At 35.4% G+C, this 21,732-nt stretch overlaps 1 protein-coding gene across 3 annotated transcripts in view; it reads right to left on the bottom strand.

Moving 5' to 3' along the window:
- The window catches only part of HS3ST5 (heparan sulfate-glucosamine 3-sulfotransferase 5), a 191,598-nt gene that overhangs the window by 59,864 nt on the left and 110,002 nt on the right, over nt 1-21,732 (bottom strand). The window contains exon 3 of one of the 3 annotated variants that reach the window (XM_085217445.1): nt 5,078-5,199. The exons of the other annotated variants lie outside the window; for them this stretch is intronic. The gene's annotated coding sequence lies outside the window, so the exon portion shown is untranslated. The remainder of the gene's footprint in view (nt 1-5,077; nt 5,200-21,732) is intronic. 3 annotated transcript variants of the gene reach the window in all.

Here is a 21,732-nt window from a genome sequence, read left to right as displayed (position 1 = left end):
GAATCTTGCAAATGGGTCTTCCTGGATGGTGTTTGCCATAAATTACCAAACTGAACTCTTCTTCAAGGTCAGCCATAAAACGTGGCCTTCATGGACATCCACAGTAGGCTTTGGAATTCCCATAAGCAGGCACTAGTTGTGTTGGATTCTGTAAAATCAACTTAGTAGACAACATAAATTGCTCTCAAATTCTGAAGATGTTATTGGGAACTAAATAGCTGGATAGTGTAATTGGAATTTCTAGTTTTCAGGAAGAAGGACTAGTGTAGGCTTTTCTCTATTACACAGCAATATGTGATGATACTATATTGATAACATCAGAATTGAAGATATTAACGTGTTTCAGAGTGTACATAGAAACCAACTTCTTAAAGAAAAGTAAGGCATCCAAATTCTGCTAATTTATTTTACCTTTTGTCTTTCACAAAATCCCTTGTTTTTTTTTTTTCTCCAAATGAATATCAAGGCCATCTGCTTTTACATAAACATTGCTAGTTCCAGTGCTTCTGCTTTGAAATCACAGTTCTGGATTAATGAAGGTTTAGTCAGGGGCATCTGTAAGAGTAGTCTGCAGGAGCATAAATATGTGCAAAAAATTGTTTTTGTTCTGTGAGGAACGAGAAATCATTGTGAACAACTTGAAACCTGAAGTCTTGAAATAGCAGAAAGATCTTTACTGCCACTCATTTTTCTCCACTATAGAAGTTTTACCATTGCTATGGTAAAAAACGTAAGTCCAATTAAAAAAAAAAAAAGTAGTTGTCCTAGCCTGCTTTGTGGCATTTACACTTATGCAGATGTCACTTTCCTGTCACTTCCCATTGCAAGGACTATGGACTGATTGTTTCACAAAGCACTGTAATAAATGCTGCCCACATGTCCGTAGCCAAAACGGCAGAATAACTGTTCTCAGAAGTATGTTTCCTTCCCAAAAGAAGGGAAAGCGAGCCACCACAAGAAGGTTGAGCGTCATAACGCAGACTGCAGCCACTGCAGGGATACAAGAGGATCCATGGGACTGTGGTGCTGGACGGAGTGCAGAGGATGCTTCAGCCATCAGATCTTATTGGGGAATGTCAAAATCCTATTGTAACACCTCCTGCCCCCTTCCCACTGCACTGAAATGTACCCTCATGCTAATGAGCTTTTAAAGAATTCCATTATGAGGTATTGGTGTGCAGCAGCCTATTGGAAATCTTTAAGGAGCTGCTACAATGCATAGAATAAAGACTCAGCTAATACAGAGTGTTGACATTTTTCAGAAGTCTCTCAAAATGACATATTTCTCTTTGCATATATTATAATGTTTAGCCTTAAAGAAACAAAAGATTTTATGTTGAAAATATATCAACACAGAGGTTAGGAGATTTAAAATGTGAACTCCAGCTTAACTGCATCACCTCAGCCAAACAATGCCGAGAACACCCTGTCATGACTGTGTTTTCTATTAGGTAGTATGAAATCAGAGCTTTTTTAAAACTAAATTTTGATAGTATTACCATAGTTCAGCAATTCGATGTCAGAACAAAAGGGTTTATTTTGCAAGACTTTGTGAAAGAGCAGAAACATTACAGGACAAAGCCAAAGCTTTTGAATTCCTGTGATTACACATATGAATAAAATGACTTGCAAAGTTTCATACTGCGCATGTACCTTTCTTTGCTCTGCAGTGCTGCTTTCCTCTTTCCCTCCTAGTATGGTGAGCCAGGTTTTTTTTGTGCTTTTGTGTATGTAATGACCTCTAGAACTGAATAGCTATTTCATTGCAAAGTCACCCCACTCTTTCCCACTAGCTTCAACCTCAATTCTACAAAACAAAGAGAGATTCTCCTCACAGCCACTCTTCAGTTAGCTCAGATGTCTGAGCCACAGCCCAAACTAGGTCAAACAGCTTGTTTCCACATCACATATTGACCTCTTAACAATTTCACTCTATGATATTCCTAGTGGGTCTTAGCACAGACTTTTACAAGGAATGAGATGAATAAAATCCTCTCTAACACGTTCACTAATTTAAAAAAAAGAAAAAAAAAAGAAAAAAAAAGTGACATAGTTTGAAGTTCAGACTAAAGATGTGCTAATTATACAGGGAAAAATCTAATTAAGTGAATCAGGAAACCCATAGCAGCTATTGTCACATTCTTGTATGACAGAAGCATCAATCTGGAAGTCACTGGAGCATACGCTCAATAACTGACTGAACTAAGACCCTCTCTCATCAAGACCTGCAAAGTTAAAATGAGATACCAGCTATGACAACAGTTCAGCTTCACAGAGCATATTGCATGAAACAGCACTTTGCCTTTTTTCATCTATGAAATAAATAAATATATAAGAACCCCCTTCAAATAAAATACACTTAGCACATTTTTGCATTGAAATTTTTGAAATGTTATGTTCCTTATTAGTGAGAGGAGATTGCTATAATATAATGATAAACATATATATATTGTATATAATGAAATATATATATATATATTCTTTTTGCACCACTGAATATATTCCACTGAAAAAAATAAGAGAATTCCTAGTTTAAATAAATAAATAAATAAAATGAAGGGTTAAGAGAATGAAAAAGTACCAGAAAGACAAATTCTACTACCAAAGTAGAGATGAATTCATAAAACCACTAAAAATGACTACTTCTACTGGAATTCAGCTGCCCCAGCACTCATTTCTCTGACTACAGAAAGAAGCTGAAATATAATAGCAATTTTTAAGGCCCTTCTCTTTGCAAAAATATTCCTAAAAATAGGAAGGAAAATGTTAATCTCACAGTGAGAAAGACAAACAACTTGCAACAATGTGAAGATGTAGGACTTACTTAAGTAACATAGTGCATATCTTCTCAAAGCTTTACATTTACAAGATTCATCCAAATAAACTCTGGCATGACTAAATTGCTGGTTAAAGATCAGGGGAATATTTTAGGGAGTGTAAGATCTCTGTTTTTAAGCCAACTGATTTAGCTAGTAGAAATAGATCAGCTTCCAGGGACAAGGAGGTCAATGCACTTAATATTATGAAAAAAATGATATTGGATAGCACAATATTTGGGAGAAATCAAAGCTTTCTGCAAGGCTGATAAATTTGTTGTTGTTAACCTGAAATTGGAGAGCTTAGGTGTAACATGTACATAAAGAAGTAAATGCCAATGAAACAATTAATTCTCAGAGTTGTTTCAGGTGGTCACTAAAAACAAAGAAGCAACAGAGATCTCAGCCCAGATGATGAGAACACGCAGAAGAGAGAAAGGAGCAGCACTGAAATAAAGGTTGTTCTGTTGCAAGGAGCACAATAATGTCATACAAGATGTTGGGTAGGATGTGAGAAACGCAGATGAGGACTGGGCATAATTTTGCAAATAAAAACAATAAAAAGAGACACGGACTAGCCAAGAATGTTCAGAATGGATGTGCCTGTAGAGGAAAAAGTTTCCATTACACTAAGTTCTGGTTGAGTAGCCACATTGTTCCGTGGAAAATGACATGCAATACATGCATCTTCTCATTAGCAAAATCATACTTATTTTCCAAAAGACTCATCTACATTTTCTGTGAAGAAGCTAAATTGAGATACACTGGTTGCTCTTGTACAAGACTTTACTCAAAAACAACGGCTCATATGTAAGGATAAAAAACATCACAAGAGTGTAAATCAATTTCTGAGCATGCCTAGGTCATAAATTCATAGGTAATGTCAGAGATTGATTTCTGTTTTCTGCTTCCACTAGAACATAATAAGCAAAATAGCACAATAGAAGGACACAAATATGTATTTCATAGATAATAGTTGTTTTCTGGATAAGGTATTATCTATAGATCTAGTAGGTTCAGTAGTACTTGCTGCACTTTAAATATCTTGTGTATTACTCAGCTAAAAGATTTTACAACTTAAAAAGTTATTTACAGATGATTTCGTAGAACACTAAAGCAGAGAATGCAGCACTATCTTGCTATTCTATCATAAAACAGATTTTATTTGATCTCCATGCAATATAGAAGCTTACCTGCAAAGAACAGCTTTCAACATCTAGCCTGTAGTTAACAGCTGCCCAGTATTTCAGTATTTTGGATACAGCAGCTGAGCAACCAGCTCAGATAAAAAAAGAATACAATATATTTTTTAATTGATAGCTACAGTTAAAAACGGATAAAAGAGGATATAGTCACACTTGTTCTGACATACTGTAGATTCACCCCAAGAAACATTTCTAAAGAAAGCGAACAAATCCTATCCTTACAGTCAGGTGACTGGAGAATTGTATAAGAACATGTTGCTAATCCATGTACTGTGCTCCAGAGAAAGAAGTCAAACAAATGTAAATCCATTAGCATACTATGATGAAAATTAGGAAGTAGCAATTCCACATGAATTCTTTTAAGTATAGTCATGAGACTCTTTATGCATGAGAGGAAGAGGGTTATTTGCATACTACTGCTTCTCAGGGACATCAAAACTTGACAAAATTTTGCAGGAAATACTCAAATCTTAAGTATTTATAAGATGGAGGAAAGAGCTGAGAAGCCTTTGGAGTCAGTCAGAAAGAAAAATATCAGTGGTGGTAGCAACAGTCACCAAGAATAGTTTTGTACCAGTAGAAATTTAAGACTGCAATAGCAAACATAAGGAGACAGTAACTTACATGTGCTGCTAGATAAAAAGATTGCTTGTCTGCCAAGATAAAATCTTTCTTTGACAACGTGGCAAGGTCTCAGTTGTTCATGAGGAATAAGAACTTGTATCTGACTTAATTTTAGAGTTGAAAGATATGTTACTCAAATAACTAGAATTAGATATTATAATATTCATCCCTTCCTTTACTAATCTGGCTTGGTCTGGATGAAAAAATTGAAATGAGCCTAAGCTGTCAGTGTTGCTCACATCATCTCCTTGCTCTGCTAAGTAAGGAAGGGTAGCAGAAGTTTGTTAATACTACAAATGAACAAAACCTTCTGGCCTGTATTAGACTCTAACAGTTATTCTCTATAATGGAGGGTCCGAGAAGTATGAAGCCTTCTAGTAACAATTTTTAAGGCAAATACTTGTTGCTGGATCTCTGGTGCAGACTACTTACCTCTCAGTAGTAGAGTCTCTACTCCTTGAGGACACTTCCCATTAAGATTTAAAGGATAATATCTTGTGTTAATTTCAGTTAAATGAATTATTATTGAAGCAATTCCTTTCAAACAATGTCATCTGTATCAAAATGGAAAGAAAACAGATACATGAAATCTTCCCTAACCATATTAAAGAACCTTGTTCTTTTTTTGTTTAATTACCCTTCATATATGGATGATACAATCAACTATTTTATTAGCTATACTTCACTACCTGATTTCAGTGGAGGTTATTTGTAATCGTGGGCAACTCTCTGAGTTATCATTCCAGTTATCATCTATGGAAAGTTTTATATCTAAGCAGGTTGGTTAGTCCTCTACCTACAGTGGTTAAAATAGGACATTTACTGCAATATGACATGTTGTTCAGCCTGGAAAAGAGAAGGCAGTGGAAAGACCTCATTGTAATCTTCCAGTATTTAAAGGGAGTTTATAAACAGGAGGGAAATCAACTTTTTATGAGAGTAGATAGTGATAAGATAAGGAGGAATTGTTTTAAACTAAAGGAGGACAGATTTAGATTAGATGTCAAGGGGAAGTTTTTTACTGAGAAAATGATGGAGTGCTAGAACAGGCAGAGAGATTGTGGATGCCCCATTCCCAGGAGGTGTTTAAGGACACGCTGGATGGGACTCTGAACTATCTGATCTAGTAATTCATCTAACAGTTGGCAGCCCTCCTTGTGGCAGTGGAGTTGGAACTGGATTCTTGAGATCCCTTCCAACCCAAGCATTATATGATTCTATGATACTGTTGTCTTCAAGGCAACAAGTAAATTACTAAATCTGTAGGAGTCTAGAATTAAGTCTCAGCCCTTAATCTCTTATAGAAGAGCTGATAGATTTCTCCTCTTATGTCTCCTGTTGTACAAAATCTCTCAGGATTTTTTTTTTGTAAACAAGGAGATTTTTTTATTTTATTTTATTTTATTTTGTAATGTTGATTAAAAGCATTCAATATGAAAAGACAAATTAATTGAACTTTAATTGTATATATTTATTTCCCAAGGATAATCTCTTTTGGAAGACATCAATATCAAACAACCATATGCATACTTGAATATATGCAGCAGCTGTTCTTTCAAAGGAGCTGAAAAGTCACTGGAAGACTGAAAGCAATGATCAACTGCGGTGATACTTCTTTTCTTCTAACAAGCTGAGATTTTAAGGACATAAATTGCAATAGCTAAACTGTCCACTAAAAGATGTTTCTTGTTAATGTTCTACTTAGCTATATTACATATGGCATTATTCACTCTTGTTTCAATGGTATCTTTTTGGAACAAATTTTAGCAGAAGTCCTCTAGAAAAAGATCTCTTCTTTGGGACAATTCATGGGACATTATAAATTTAATTTTGATTCTATCTATTCTACCTTGTGCTGATGAACAAGACGATGGAAGGTACTGTGTCTCAGGGAGCCAACATCTGTGAAGTTTTAAAAGCAATTTACACATCTAAGTAAAAGAAAGCAGGTGATAGCAGAAAAACAAAGCCTGTTCCTTATTTTCCCTGTATTTACAAAAAGCTGTCAGCAAGGACCAGCTGCATTTTTTAATCTCCTGCCATCAGAAATACCCAACATGCCCAAATGGTTAATGTGTGTAGTAGAAGTGGCAGCACAGCCCTTTCCCTCAAAGAAAGGCCCACTTTCTGAGCATAACATCTTTTAAATGTTTATAGGTTACCTCAGAGTCTGTCCTGCATGGTCTCTCATTTCAATTACTATTTACTAGTATACTGAAGACAGACTGAGTGTTAAGTGCCAGTGGCTTTCATTGAAAAATACATTTTAAAACCAGAAGTGTCATATAGCAACCCAGAGCAAGAAGTTTGGGCCACAGTGCAGTCACCTGACAGCATTCCTGGTGCTCAAGAGAAGTTCATTTTAACAGTTGCTAGGAACAATGATGTGAGTGCAAGGTGGAACAGCGCAAGATATCCCCATGTTGTTATCAGAACAGCACAAAGTTTCAATACCACCAGCCACTTCCTGCCCTGGAAAAATATCATCAAAACCCTATCATCTAATAGGGACTTTTTCTTGTTTTTTATTTAGGAGACTTAGATTCAATGTGAGTTTGAGTAAAAACTATCTATTGAAATCTCCTTTGGCTCAGAATGAGTATTGCTATTACAAGTATTATATTAATAAATGCATAATCAAGTTGAAACACCTACAATTCAGAGGACTTGTTTAAGACCACATTCTCAGAGTGGGCATATGAAAATCTTCAGAACTGTCTTGGCCCCAAGGAAACATGCCAGGGTTAATCAACACCTTTTTGCTCTGTTGCAACAAACACCTGAAAATTAAAACCTGTTTTCTGTAGTAGGTCTGCCAACATGTAAATAGGCCGCTAATTTGCAGATAGTTTTCTGATAACACTCATAAAGGGCACTTTCTAAATGTTAGAAAGCACTTAACCTGCTTCACAGACCAGATGAGAAGGTAATGAGAAAACAGCAATAAGAAACTCCAATGCAGCAGTGGAGAAGTCTCATAGTGATTTGCTATGTCTTCTGTGCTGTGCTCACTTATATATTTGTGAATAATACGTATAACGTAAACCATAGATACAGGCATCTGAAGTGTACTGTTCATGATGACTGTGGCCTGCCTTTAGATCAAAACTGTCTTCTATTCTGATAAAGAAGGCTGGCAAATATGTGATCTACATCTCAAGATAATTTTGTTTAGTGTAGCGCAGACATGAAATAGTAAGGAAGTATCAAATGACAAAATAAAATTATGTAGTGCAAGCTCTAAAGGAATCCCGATTTTCTTTATTTTCTTTATGAAAGGACTCAAAGAAAGAATAGCAAATATAAGGTTTGAGATGGCTTTTTAAATGTTGAATTTGAAATAAAAAATGCAGGCATTGTAATGGTGAGTGTTAAGTAGGTAAGGTATATTATCCTAAAAGGGAAAAAAAAACTAGGAAAGGAACAATACTTGCACTATTAAAACAGAAGGCAAATGACAATGAATTTTAATTAAAGCTTAAATCAATTTCCTTATTTTGTCCAAAGTTTACACATCAAAGCTGTTTCTTAATTTTCCCTTAGGAAATCCTATAAATGATTTGCGATAAAATCTGAATCAGCTGCAGTGAAAAAAAAAAAATCAGAGAATTTGTATTTTTAAATTTGGGGAGGAGGAACTTTCTGTCATATACTAAGAGTGTGGATACTTCCCATATTATCTAAAAAAAGGTAAAGTAATTGACATTGTCATTGAGCTGAAGGCATTAAATCTATATTATTAACCTGAGAGCTCCCATAATTCTTGCTTTTTTAGAGTTTAAATGACAGTGCTGAATATAAAGTGTATAAAATGTAGATGATTTGAGAATTAATTTCTCATTAGTGGCAAGGATGATTAACTTTATTGAACCTTCTCTTGAATTTCTTTGGCATGGCATTGAAAATTTATCTTAATTTTCTTAAAAGTCCAGACAAAAAATAATATGAGCCAGCTAGGTGTTCAAATATAGATGTTATTTATGTGTAGAGTTTGTATGGGTAAGGATACTTACTTTGCCTTGAGAAATAATAAGGAATTCTATGTAATTTCAGTGTGAATAGTTGGTATTATTGCTGCTAATAGAGTCTCTTAAGTTTGTAGAAGACAGTATACTATTCAAGTAGGACCATCAAAATATTTAAAACAGCATGTTTGATGCAAAATAGGGAAAATAAATCTTTGTGCTTGCACGTATCCTTCTGAAGCTCTGCAATAGATCAGAATAATCCAGAGAAATAGTTATCTTTTATAGATGGCACTTAAATGTTTTTATGTTTTCTTGTTAACAGGAATAATTACAAATAAGATACAAGTGACCTACAGATGATAAATCTCCCCCTAGCCATTTCTTCATGTTTGATTCTTCAGGCTCTGTATTTAATAAATATAGATGTTTTAAATATGTTTACTTACGATTTAAAAATAATTATTACAAAAATATGTAAGCCTTGATGTTATTGTCATAACCATTTCATATTCATTATTTATAAAACAGAATATAAAGCATATTAAGTCTTTGATCATCAGAAGGCCTAGATATAATCTGTCTTTTTTGTTGTTTCTGGCTGGTGATTCTCTACAGTAATCTGTTTATATTTGACACTATTACAATGTTCTGAGATATACAGCAGTATTAGACAGCTATGTTGGATGTAGAATGGAAATTTCCTTTTCTGGAAAATATTCATCAACTCTATGATGACAAAAACCATAATCACTGTAATTATGTTGTTCAATATTCAATGAATTTTGACTCATCATTCTTAGCTGAATTTATTCCAGCTCCTCCTACTCTAACTCAGATGTATTTTATTTTTCTTTCTACAGCATTCTTTGTTGTTTCAGTGATTCTGTGACATGATTTGGAAACAAGTGCTACTTATGTTCATGCAACTAGATATTCTCATGACAAAACTTCACTAATTCTTAATATCATTACGATTACTTCGCTACTGTAATTTCAATATCCATGTAGCTATTGTCATAGTTTAGATGAACTAGAAAATATTTATTCTGGGTGTCTGATATGTACCCTGAATTCCCTCTGGTAGTTATTTCATTGACATTAATAAGCTTTGGATCAGGATTTTTGGGCCATGAATTGGCTAACTATTTTTAAGAAAAACACATAGATATCTGGATTGATTCTTTAGTGATGACCACGCTTTGGAAATATATTTATGGGGCAATGAGGTACAGGAATAGAGAGTACACTGCTGAGTTTATGTGAAAAAATTAGTTCTCAAACAACATAGTACCAAGGTTATAGCAATAATAATTTCACAAGTAGTCAGGTAAAACTGAAATTCGGCAAGATAGTGGTAGGATGCAGCTGAGCACAAAGAAGGGCAGGCAGTGCACCCTGGGCAGCAGCAGCTCCTGGGCTGTTCTAACAGGTTTTGAAAAGTGTTTTTTTTTAAAAAAAAAAAAAAAAAAAAAAGACAAAAATCAACCTCCTTTGGATTAAAAGACCTAACAAACTCAGCTTAAATTTTCATTCTCTGCTTCATCTTCAGCACATTGAAATGCAGTTAACAGAAGCAAGTGTTCATAATAGATAAGGGAATTGTTGCTACTCGTATAATTATGGTGTTTCTACAGCTGAGCCTGGCAGTGAGACTGAGCAAGACATAGCATCACACTATTAGGACAGTTAGTGCCTTTGACAAGAATTCATTTTCCAGTGATCAGAGATGCAGTTTCTATTACTATTTCTGTGCAAGATGAAACATCAATGAAACAAACATTTTCCAGAAGATGAGTTGCTTTAAATCTTTTTTTTTTTTTTGCCATGCTGATGTTTTTAATGCATTTTTATAAAACTCCAACAAAGAAGTCAAGTGTGAAGATCAAGAAGAAGTGGGTATAAATAACATCTTTAATCTGTTTCTGTTATAGGAACTGAACATTCCCAGTACTGTAGATGCATATTTTTTTAATGATGCAGATAACTCCTTTCCTAAACACATACATCATTTTGGAGATTTTTTTTCTCCTGGCATAATATCTTCAGAAATCCCCTTATTTAGACTAACATTCAGAAGTTGCGCATAGTATGTCATCTGAGGTACTCAAGAAAGTTTTTTCACAAAGCCCTCCCCTCAAAAAACCCACCGCAATGGACTCATACATGCCATCTACTGACCCTTTCTAAACCTGTTACACTCAAATCACTCCCCTCCAGTATTTGCCTGGGTGAGATGAAGCACTCCCAGTGCTCAGGTGCTCCTACAAGGCTGGATTGCCCCTGCTGGACACTGGCTCCTTGGCTATTCAAATGTAAAAGACATTTTCTAAAAATGTCTCCCAGTCTGCAAAAATTCAAAGCATAAATGATGGCTGATCCAGTTTAGAAAATGTACTAGTAATCAAGCAAAAGAAAAAAATCATTTAAAATTATTCTCTTAAAATGATATCACACAAGAAATAAACAGTTGATAAATTATACAACACACACTGAAGAGACAGAGGGGAATGAATGTCTAATCTCTTCCCCTCACTCTTACTTACACATTATACCAACAATAAAATTCTTACATTTTTGGATTTTCTTATTCTATTTAGGTTATCTCTGAAATGGAAAAATAGCACACATTGAACTTACATTGGTTTCTGAGAATGAATATATTAAATGTTTTTAAAAACTGGTTTGATAATCTCAAGAAAGTTTTAAGGCACTAATCCATTAATGTTAAGCCTCTTATTAAGATCAAATTTGGAAAAATGTCACTGTAACATATTTTGGGAGTCATAATTAAGAAAAAAGAAACGGATAGAGAAGACATTATTCTTCATAGAGGAATAGGAGAAGTAAGGCAAAATATTTTTTCCGTTACTTCCATAAAACATTTGGCGCAATTGTAACGGTGCTCAAGATTAATATTGGAATATTAGAATGATAACATTTAAAATAATTACTTTTGTTCCTTTAATTGCCTAGCTTCGTTGTTCTTTCATCCCCTGCTTAAATTTAAATGGCTGCATTTGGAAACTTTTTAAAATACTTCAGCAGAAATTCTCATGCAGATGTATTATCACACTTTCATTTCTGTCCTGAGGCTATCATGTTTGAGAGTGACAAAAAATAGTTTCAAGGACAATATAATGACAGAGTTGGAATAAATTAAAGTATAAACTACTTAGTTGCAAATATAATTTGCTCTTGTTTTCAAACCAGTGTGGAATAAATATTTTACAATGTAAAAATTGCCTTTAGAACACAAGTAGGCTTTTAAAAAGCTACTATAATTTATGTCAATAGTAACCATGTGTTGAAGGAACATTTCTAACATTATTCAATCACCAGTTTCTCTCTATACAATAAAATTTGAGTGAAATATCACGTATACTCTGGAAGTATTTAATTACACTACATCTTGTTAAACAAGTGTAAATACGAGGGATTTGTTAAAATATATATTGTTTTCTTAGGGTCAAAATACAGCAAATGATCCCCTAGTGGCTGCCGCTACAGAAGTTAAATCTGCTTTTGTGTGCCATGGTGAATATGAGGGCAGCAGACTTTCCTCTCCCTTCCATATCACATGCCATGTTCTTCTCCCACAGCCATCCTGGGTGGCAGGTATGCCAGGAGGCATGGTGCTGAATGAGAGAAGGGTGCTGAGTAACAAGTGTGCCTTGGTTAGGGAGAAGCCAGCACTGCACCCATCATGGCGTTCCCTGAGGCAAGACCAGCTCAAAACACCAGGTCTGGTTATCAACCTGTGCATTTTCTGGGTGATGGAAACCTGTTCTGGCTGAGGGATATGGTGATGGCTGTGCTTGCTTTCATGGGCAAGGACTTCTTTCAGTTAGGAATTTCAATACTGGGCACAATTCTGTTGGAAATTGGGTTTGTGATCCGATATGTGTAATAACACACAGAGATAGCATTCTGCTTCATGGATGGTAGTGTGTGAAGCAATAGTTGCTTGAGCAAAGCTATAGGAAACATCAAGCTCAGGAGAGTGCACATGAACTCAGTCTCTAAGTCACTAAGTCCTCTACTGTTTCTAGCTGGAATGACTAAGCTGATTTAGCCCAGAGTGTTATCATCCTTTAGCTCTTTTGAAAGTCTTAACCTCAATTAATATTTTGCATAATAATAGCAAACATGACTGTTTATTTCATTAAAACAAATGTAAATATTTACGACATAATTTACCAAAATTTATTAAGTATGTCAGATTGTAAGTTTATACACTTAAAAAAAAGCTAATATTAAATATAATACTCAGTTGTTTCTTTCTATGCATATCAAATGGAGTACTCACATTGTGAATTACTGACTGCTTTTCAAAATGTAAACTCATGTCTTTCAACTCTTTCAACTCAACTGATTAACATACATAAAGGTAACAGCAGGCAGCTTTTTCAGACTAGGTATGCTTGCAATGCCTTAATTAAATCATTCTGAAAATGTTCTGAAGCAAAAAGACAATGAAAATAAAACAAACTCAGAACCTGGAAGAGTGCTTTAGAAACAGATGTGTTAGGTTGTTTTTTTTTTAATACATATAAATTTATCCTATTTTCAATAAAATTTTAAATAGAAAGGATAAAAAAATAAAGAATCTCAAACTTTCATGATGTAAATCTCTTTTTGGGCATAACTTTTAACTACTGTAGAAATGCTGTGTTTGTAATAATTACATAAATGAATTCCACTTTATTTCATACAGTACTCCCACAATTCTTCGCTGCTTTCTGTGGTGTCATACCCTTTTTAGTTTTCTTAAAACTTCCCCAGTAATTGCTTACTAAAAGGCTTTTAAATAACTTATGCAAGTCTTTTTTATTTTTTTAATTAATCATCTATAAAACTGAATATTCTCTAGATATTATGAGATGAGCATTCTCCTCATTTTGCATAAATTGCTTTTTTTGTCATTATTACAAGGCTTATAAGACCAGGTCCTTGTTAATATGGTTCACAATGAAATTGACTTTGTTCAGGTCACACTACAGGCTAACACTTGCCCAAAGATTTTCTGTGCTTATTTCCTTTTGTTCCTGAGCAGTCCTACTTACTGAGCAACAGTGTTGTTAAATTTGCATCCAGATCAAATTAATCCAGATTTGAAAAGAGAAGGCATTCCTAATATGCTTCCTTCTTGCAGTTTAACATGGACCATAACTTTGAATTTTAATTTATTTTGACTGACTTATTGGACAACAGTGGAAAAATATGAGGAAGCTTTTCTTCATCCATCCATCCATATGTCCATCCATCCACTCACCCAATGGAATGTGACATTTTCATGCCCACCACCTTCAGCCTTTTTTCATTTTAAGTCTTCCTGTAATTTTGTTTATAATCATCATAGAAGTTGAGCTGAGGCTGCTGACAGGTGTCAGCATGATGGAGGAATCCAAGATCCTGGCGTTTCCTGCCTAAATGTTGAGGTATCTCTCTGGCATGTTTTGCACCATCAGAAGAAAAATACAAAAATAAAAGAGGAGTACATCCATTTCTCTACATGTAACTTGCTTCCTAATTTGGTTTTCTCTCTCTGATTAAAAAAAAAAAAGGAGCTGCAACATTTGTAAAAACCAAACCTTTTGTTTTGTTTTGTTTTGTTTTTTTTTAAGAATTATTACTGTTTCCTGATCACTATCCCATTTTAAACTGGTAACTTTTCTCAGAATATGGGTAAACTCTCATCTCTTTCTGAACCAATATGTACCTCAAGAAGAAAGTACAGTAAAGTGAGAAAAAAAATTGTTGCTCAAATAAGCAAGATATGTATATTCATATGTTCTCAAAGAAATTCAGCAAAGTTTTTGGAATGAGAGAGTTCTGGAGATTTTCCAGTTTTCTTTTGGCACCATCAGTGGGGGATATTTCAAACTGCTGTTTCCTTATCCCAAAAGCAGAGTCATTATAAAGCAGCACACAGGAAAATAACTGAGACAAGGGATTTGTTTCCTTCTCTACATTATGATCAGATCATAGGAATATGAGCAATTGTAACATCTAATGATGATGTAAAGCAACTTTCCAGAAAATAAATCAATCATGCATTTTACTACATTTTTATATTTTAACTTAATTTTTACATTTTAACTTAATTAGTATTGAGAAAATTAATTCTGTTGACAGAAATCAACATATGAAATATAGCTTTTTAGTAACTGTATCAATTTCCTGATCAACACTACTTAGTGTTGACAAAATAATAATAAACAATGCAAATAATAGGGAACATAGAGAAAGACACTCTATAATGTTGCAAGGAAGCTTTATCTACTAGAACAAAAAGATTAAAAAAAATGTACAAGGAAAAACAAAGAAAAGACAGACAACTCTCTATATCCTTTCACTCACATCACACAAGTGTGAAAAGGATATCCAAGCACCACTTGCCACATGCTACAAGGACAACTTTAAAAAAAAAAAAAAAAGTCTTTTTTTTTTTGTCACAGTCAGGAATTTTACAAGTATGAGAGAAAAAGCTGAAGTTGGACAATGGTACACAGCAGATGGGATGCATTTCACTTTATACTTCTGATAGGAATGTCAGTTTTCTTAAACTAAGAATTTCCCTGATTAAGTTCCTTACAAACAGCAATAGATATACCTTAATTCCCACAAGACAGGGAACATGTAGAGTTTTTAAGACAAACTATCAAAAGTATCAGCTTGACTATTTGATAGGATTAACCCCAGCTTCAGTCCACCAGCACCCTCAGAGAAGGGCACCTTTCTACTTCAACCGCATATGGGTTTTCTTTTTCATTGCTCCTGTCAATCACATCCTAAACATTAGCCTCTTAGGAAGACACAAGAAGAGAACTGTTAAACACAGTGGTCAGAGATGAAAACATACCTTTTGGTCACCTGCCGTCTATCATCAGGAAGCTTCTATCAGAAGAAGCGAGAAGCCAAAGGCAGAGATGTATGCCTTCTCATGGATAACCTTGAAGAACTTTGAGAAGTTTTGCTCTCTACTGCAGTTACTTACTCAGCTGCACTGTTTTAAAGCCCTCATTGAGGGTCTGAGTCTCTTTCTGTACAAAGTCATCAGGCTCCTTCTTAACAACCACCCATGAATGCAACTCAGCTGTGGAAGCTGTTCAGTGAACAGAACTGAGATCAGAAGCAAGTAGTATATAATGGTGAAATAAAGAATGAGCTATAATGCAAACTCTCAAGAGGAAAAAAATAGAGGTTCATTTGGCTGCACTAATCCCTGGGTTCCTATGTTAGACACATTTTAGAAAAAAACCTGACATTTCTCCATGTACCCTGCCTTTTCTTGGCAGAGAGCTTGGACTTGTAGGCAGGAAGTATACCATAGTTGTTCCCCCTTTGAATGGGAATGTTATGCATTGCATTGGAATGCACAGCATCCTTTCTGGGCCACCACAGCTGAGGAGCACACACACTACTTCCCCAAGTGGTCTTATTGTCATGAACCTTTTCTCCTCACCCTAAAAGCATGCACTACTTTCTGGAGGCCCCACTGCTGAAAAGGAAGCAACCATTTCACAAGGGAAACAAATGACTGAGCTACAAATAGAGTACTTAAAAGTACTGGGTTTAGTTCTTGCTTGTCGTCCTTTCACTGCTGTACAATGCATTTGCCCTCAGCAAACCCTTGCTTCATTTGGTAGTGGTTCTCCCATTCTCCCATTGGCTCCATTACTCCTGTGATTTATAAACCATCCTTTTCACTTCCCCTCTCCCTCCTCCCCCCCATGCCTATCAACTCCTGGAATTTATTCCCTATAAAAGTTTGTTTGTGTGCTCTCCCAAATTTCATGTCTGATAAGAATGATTCTTCACAATCTGTAGTGAACAGTAGGAGGAGAAATGCCCTGCAAGCAGATATCCATTCTATTTATGCTTTCATATAATTCAATCACAGACCTTTTGTTCCTTGGAACTTGAAAAATCCACAGTAATAACACATCTGTAGGGTTGAAGAAGTACATCTGAAAGTGCCAATTCACTTTTATTTACACACTCTACTGGAGAAGCAGAAGGCTGAAGGCAATAGAATGAGAAAGACAGGAAATTTGTTTGCAGCTGAGTCTGCCCTTGTCTTTTTGAAAGGCAAAAATTATTATCATTTTCCTACACAGTAACCCCATGGATTTGTTTCTGCCTTGAATTGTGAACCACCCATTTATAGCTTTTCCAGAGTTTTGTCATTTGCCTTGCTTGCAGAGTTTGACTGCAAAAGCTGAAACATGCTTCCTCTGTGGAGCAATTGCAAGAGTTGCTTAATATTATGAGCACGATCCTGCAACACATCTGGCAGCACACTACACTACATAAGTTTGTTACCCTTTTGTTTGGGGGAGGCCCTGAGGAAATCATCATAAAAGTACTGAAAGAATATCTACTGGTGGCATCTGGAAAAAAATCCTCTACTGTAAGTGGAACAACTGAGAAATTTGCTGAATGGATGCAAAGGTCTTCATGCACTAAGTGATTTCAGCAACTGAGGCATTAAGAAAAATATCGAATATCCTGAGACTGAAGATAATGTTGTAGGTGTGGCAGAAGTGAGCTATGGAGGAGTTGGAATGACTCATGCATTTTGAAGTCTTGTTCTCTGTTGGTGGTGTACTCACTCGTGCAGAGTTTATCTTATGTATTCTTTGTTGCTTTCATTCGTTTTAACCTGCAGGCTGTAAACACATTTATTATGAAAAGAATAAAATTACAAAAACTCTGTGTGAAGCCCCTGAAATCTTGCTACAGGCCTATTTATCACCTTTCCATATTCATCACAAAGGCACTGCATCATTTGTTAGTATTAGATAACATGAGAGAATGTAAGGAAAACTAAAAAAAAAATGAAAGAAAATAAAGAATGAAGTTGGGAAAATGGAGAAGAGGAAGAAGAGACATGGTTGTGGTGCTGGAGAAGAAAAAAAAAAAAAGGAGAAAAGCACAGTAGAATGATGACATTCAATTCAACAACAAGATTCCATTTTTAAAATACATTTTCTTTTGCCTCACTACTTTTCTACTGTAATAAGGTTAGACTTTTCAGTAATTTTGAATAGTGCAGTGGCAGTGATTATCAGAACAGTCTCATGAGTACATTTAGGCAAATAGTCTTCAGAAGTTCCCAAGCCCATTTTGTCAATTCAATGGGAATTTTAATTGACTATTAAAATACAGCAATACACAATAAAGACATTACTGCACTACTGCAGAAATGTTACCAAATGTGTCATCAATAGAAAAGGCAATTCTCTTCTATGGGTTTATCAGAATTGCTACAACAGCGTAAATAACCCATAGCAGCTGTAATTGAGGGTATAGAAGGTCTTTCCAAATATGCTTTCCCCCCCAAACATAAAAAAAACCCAACAAAACAAACAAAAGACAGCCCAGAAGTCCAGTAATTAAAACTTTAGTTGATTTTTTCTTTTCCCATTACTGCACGTGTAATAGGTCCCATTTTACTGTGTGATATAGGATGGTGGCTGCACATCTATTCAACAAGAAAAACTAAGTGAAATTGCCATATGATGACACTGAACAGAAATCAGTTTCTTTGAGCATGTTTGCTCTTTTTATGATTTCCAGAAAAATCATCTTCCAGAAAAAATTTCCAGAAAAACCACACAGATCAAAATGCAGAGCTTTTTGCAGCCTCTTCTCTGCAAGCTCACAGGGTTGGTCTGAACCCCTGAACCCCTTTCTCAGACACAGCAAACTGTTCCTTCCACATCAAGTTCACCCCAAAGACTGCCACAGGAAGGAATGGATCACATTCATTCTGTCATAAGCACGGTACAGAGATGCATCATTGTGCCAATTCTCACTCACGTCAGCAACAGTCTACCAAAATCAGCTCATGGCTAAGGCCAGTTAAGTTTGCTGTGACTCTGGAACCACAGTCTGAGCCACACTTAGTTGTAAATAGACAACTTGCTTTTTTGCAGAAATCATGTTCCCAGGAATGTGCCTATAACAAAACAACATTAATCAGACAAATTTGTATTAAAGGAAATCACAGAAATGAGATAAAAATTCTCTATGCTGTCTTTATATAGAAGATACATAGAGAAGCAGATAACTTTCCACTTAAATAGAAGTTTGCTCATTAGACAACAAACATTTAAAAAGAAAGCATGTCAATGAGCAACAGAAAGGCTGTAAATAGACCAAAAGCAGGATGAACATTATACACTGCTGCTGGTCTCAAAGGGCTTTATTAAAAACAAAAGCATAAAAAGTAGTTCCTGAACAGGATGATTTTTAATTGTGTCCTCCTGAGAATACTGCACAAGGCAGACTTGCTTGCTTCTCTTGTAGCCTACTGGGAACTAAGAAGCTCTCAAGAGATACCCTTTGGTCTAAGACCAGTTATCGCTGAGTTTCTGGACTCCAGTTAAATCTTAGTGACAAATTATGTTTATCTGGTTCTGAGCCAAATTCAACTTTATCAACATCTATTTTATACTAAAATAAATAGTTGAACTTGTAATGGGTTTCTTGAGATCTAACTTCTTATTAGTTTAAGAGTGAGCATAGAAAATCAACAGTTATAAAGGCATGTAGAGACAGGACAAGGGAAATGATTTTAAACTGGAAGAGGGCAGATTTAGACTGGATATTAGGAAGAAGTTCTGTGAGGGTAATGAGAACAGTCTGGCCAGTGAGGCTGTGTGGATGCTCCCTGGAAGCATTAAAGGCCAGGCAGGATGGGGCTGTGAGCAACCTGGTCTAAAGGGAGGTGTCTCTGACTACAGCAGGGGGGTTGGAACTAGATTATCTTAAGAGTCCCTTCCAAGCCAAACCATTCCATGATTCTAACAGAATAAAACTCACAAACAGTATCTGTTAAAACAACGCTACCTTCAATATCTCTGATTGTTGACCAGTCTGCAATAACTTATGACTTTCATAAAGTTGAGGTACCTGTCTCCATGAGACTCTGTAACAGTTCAAGCACTCTTGAGCCAGATCTAGAACCTGTACCTGGGCCCAGTATGGTAATGATGCCCTTAACATCCCTTAACTGTCTGTGTTCCACAGAGAACACACAGGCAATACAAGATGAAAGCTGGGAAGAAGAAAATCTGTAATTTATTCTAACAGATAAAAAGAAAACAAAGCACAAAGCAATCTACAATAAACAAAACAAAACAAAAACACGAAACTATACTTCTGACTAAACTAAACAATAAGAAGAACCCATGGAGAGTAAGTGGCTTGAATTTTGATTCTGCCTCTCTGTAATTCTGGAATTTTTTGAGCTACCAAAGGGGGCTCCTGTCCCACTGAGATTTGCAAGCTAACATTTGTAGCACCATTAATTATGTATTGCAAAAGACAACTAGAAGAGAAAGAACAGAAATTTCCTCTATCATCCCTGGCTTATTAGCTCTGTAGTTAATGCCAGACAAAAAAACAAGCTTTCTCTGATGATTAGGCTCACACTTGGACAGAGGCAAACCAGGTTCCAGTGACTATTTGGCTGTAAACAGGACAAAACCCTCCAGCAGGAGGACCTGGAAATCTTCAGCTGATGTTGTTCAAATCTTTATGACAAGAGACCTCAGCATTAGCAGCCATTTTCACTAGCATCTGGGGATCTCCACTCACACACAACAGCTAAGGATCTGCCCTCCCAATTGTTTATGTTTGTTGTGGTATGGTAACAGCATGGTACATTCCTCTACTATCCCATTGCCTTACATTGATCTCTCAGATGTTGGGAAAGATAATGAAAGTCACAAGATGAAAGAAAAAGGAAAAGCTCAAAAGAAGCTTACATAAAATATTCATATCTGGTAGCAATTACAAACAGAAAATAGGAAATAAAAATTCCTCATAAGTAGAAGCAATTATGCAATGTCCAAATTATCGATGTGCAATTCCCTCCAGGAATTTTTCTCTATAGAATCTAAAAGTGAGACAGTCCTTTTGCCTTATATCTTTGCTTAATTTTGTTACTAAATATACATGTAGCCGAGTATGATGAGTTACTAGCAAAAGTAAGACTCTATGCTTTATTTCTGCTCTCTACTAAAACCCATAACAAACTTCAGTAAAGCAAGATCACACCTCAGCTGTGAAAAACTTATAGATTGCAATAGCTTAATTATCATATCTATCTCTTGAGATGTTAAATATGCTCTTTTGTGCATTAATAAAATGCACTGTCCTCATTTTTAATTATTATTTTTTTTCATTCTTACAGAGTTATAATTTTCTTCTTGTGATAAATCAAGTGATGCTGGCTGGAAATTTTTAAGCTGAATCATCTAAATCTTTACAGAAAATACATGTTTAAAATGTTGCTGTTCAAGGATAGGATGAGAGCACACTAACAACTTTGTCTAACATCTTCTTGCAGGTGTAAAGATATGTATACTTTTCAAATAAAAAGTGATGGACACATTCTTTTCCTGGGAATCTCCATTAACATAAAAACATGTTTATTCCATTCTATTTATGTTTCCATAATAAAACCTGATGTTCCTTAACTGGTGATAAATACTAGTTCTTACATGAGGAATGGTGGTGTATGTCCTAGAACATCGTTGTGGATTAAGATATGCAGAACCACTGGATTTTAATTTTATGTCAGTGCTACAAAACAAGATGTTCAGTTAGTTGCAAGCTGGAAAAGTTAGTTGAATTTTAGTACTAGTTTTATGAACAATAATAGTTCTGCCAAATTACAGAAAATCACGAATAATTCACCTCATTACTACTTTCACTCATTTTGATGTTCCCATGAAGGAGTCTCCTCTGATATGAAACATCAGTCCATAGAGAAAAAACACCAAAAATATTGCCATGGTGAACTTGCCCACTTTTGCCATCTGAGCACTTCATTCAGTCTTGGAGATCATTGTAGACTTACTATGTTTCTAAGGCGCTTTAATTACGTATGGACATTTCAGATTGAAGAATGCTTTAATTTAAGCTAGCACACAAATATTCAGGAAAATTATCTGCCAGGATCAAGACTAATTGAACTGATATCTTTTGGGTTTTATCTGCAGCTTTGCTGCATAATTTTTCTTTTTCTTTAGAATGCTTTAATACAAAGCAAGAACATGCCTAGAGTCCCACAGAGGTGTTTTGACATTAGGCTTAATGAAGCAT

This window comes from Meleagris gallopavo, chromosome 2, assembly GCF_905368555.1.
Source record: "Meleagris gallopavo chromosome 2, MGAL_WU_HG_1.1, whole genome shotgun sequence".
Lineage (NCBI taxonomy): Eukaryota > Metazoa > Chordata > Aves > Galliformes > Phasianidae > Meleagris > Meleagris gallopavo.
The sequence above is the reverse complement of the archived record's forward strand: the minus strand, read 5'-3'. Positions and strand labels throughout refer to the sequence as shown.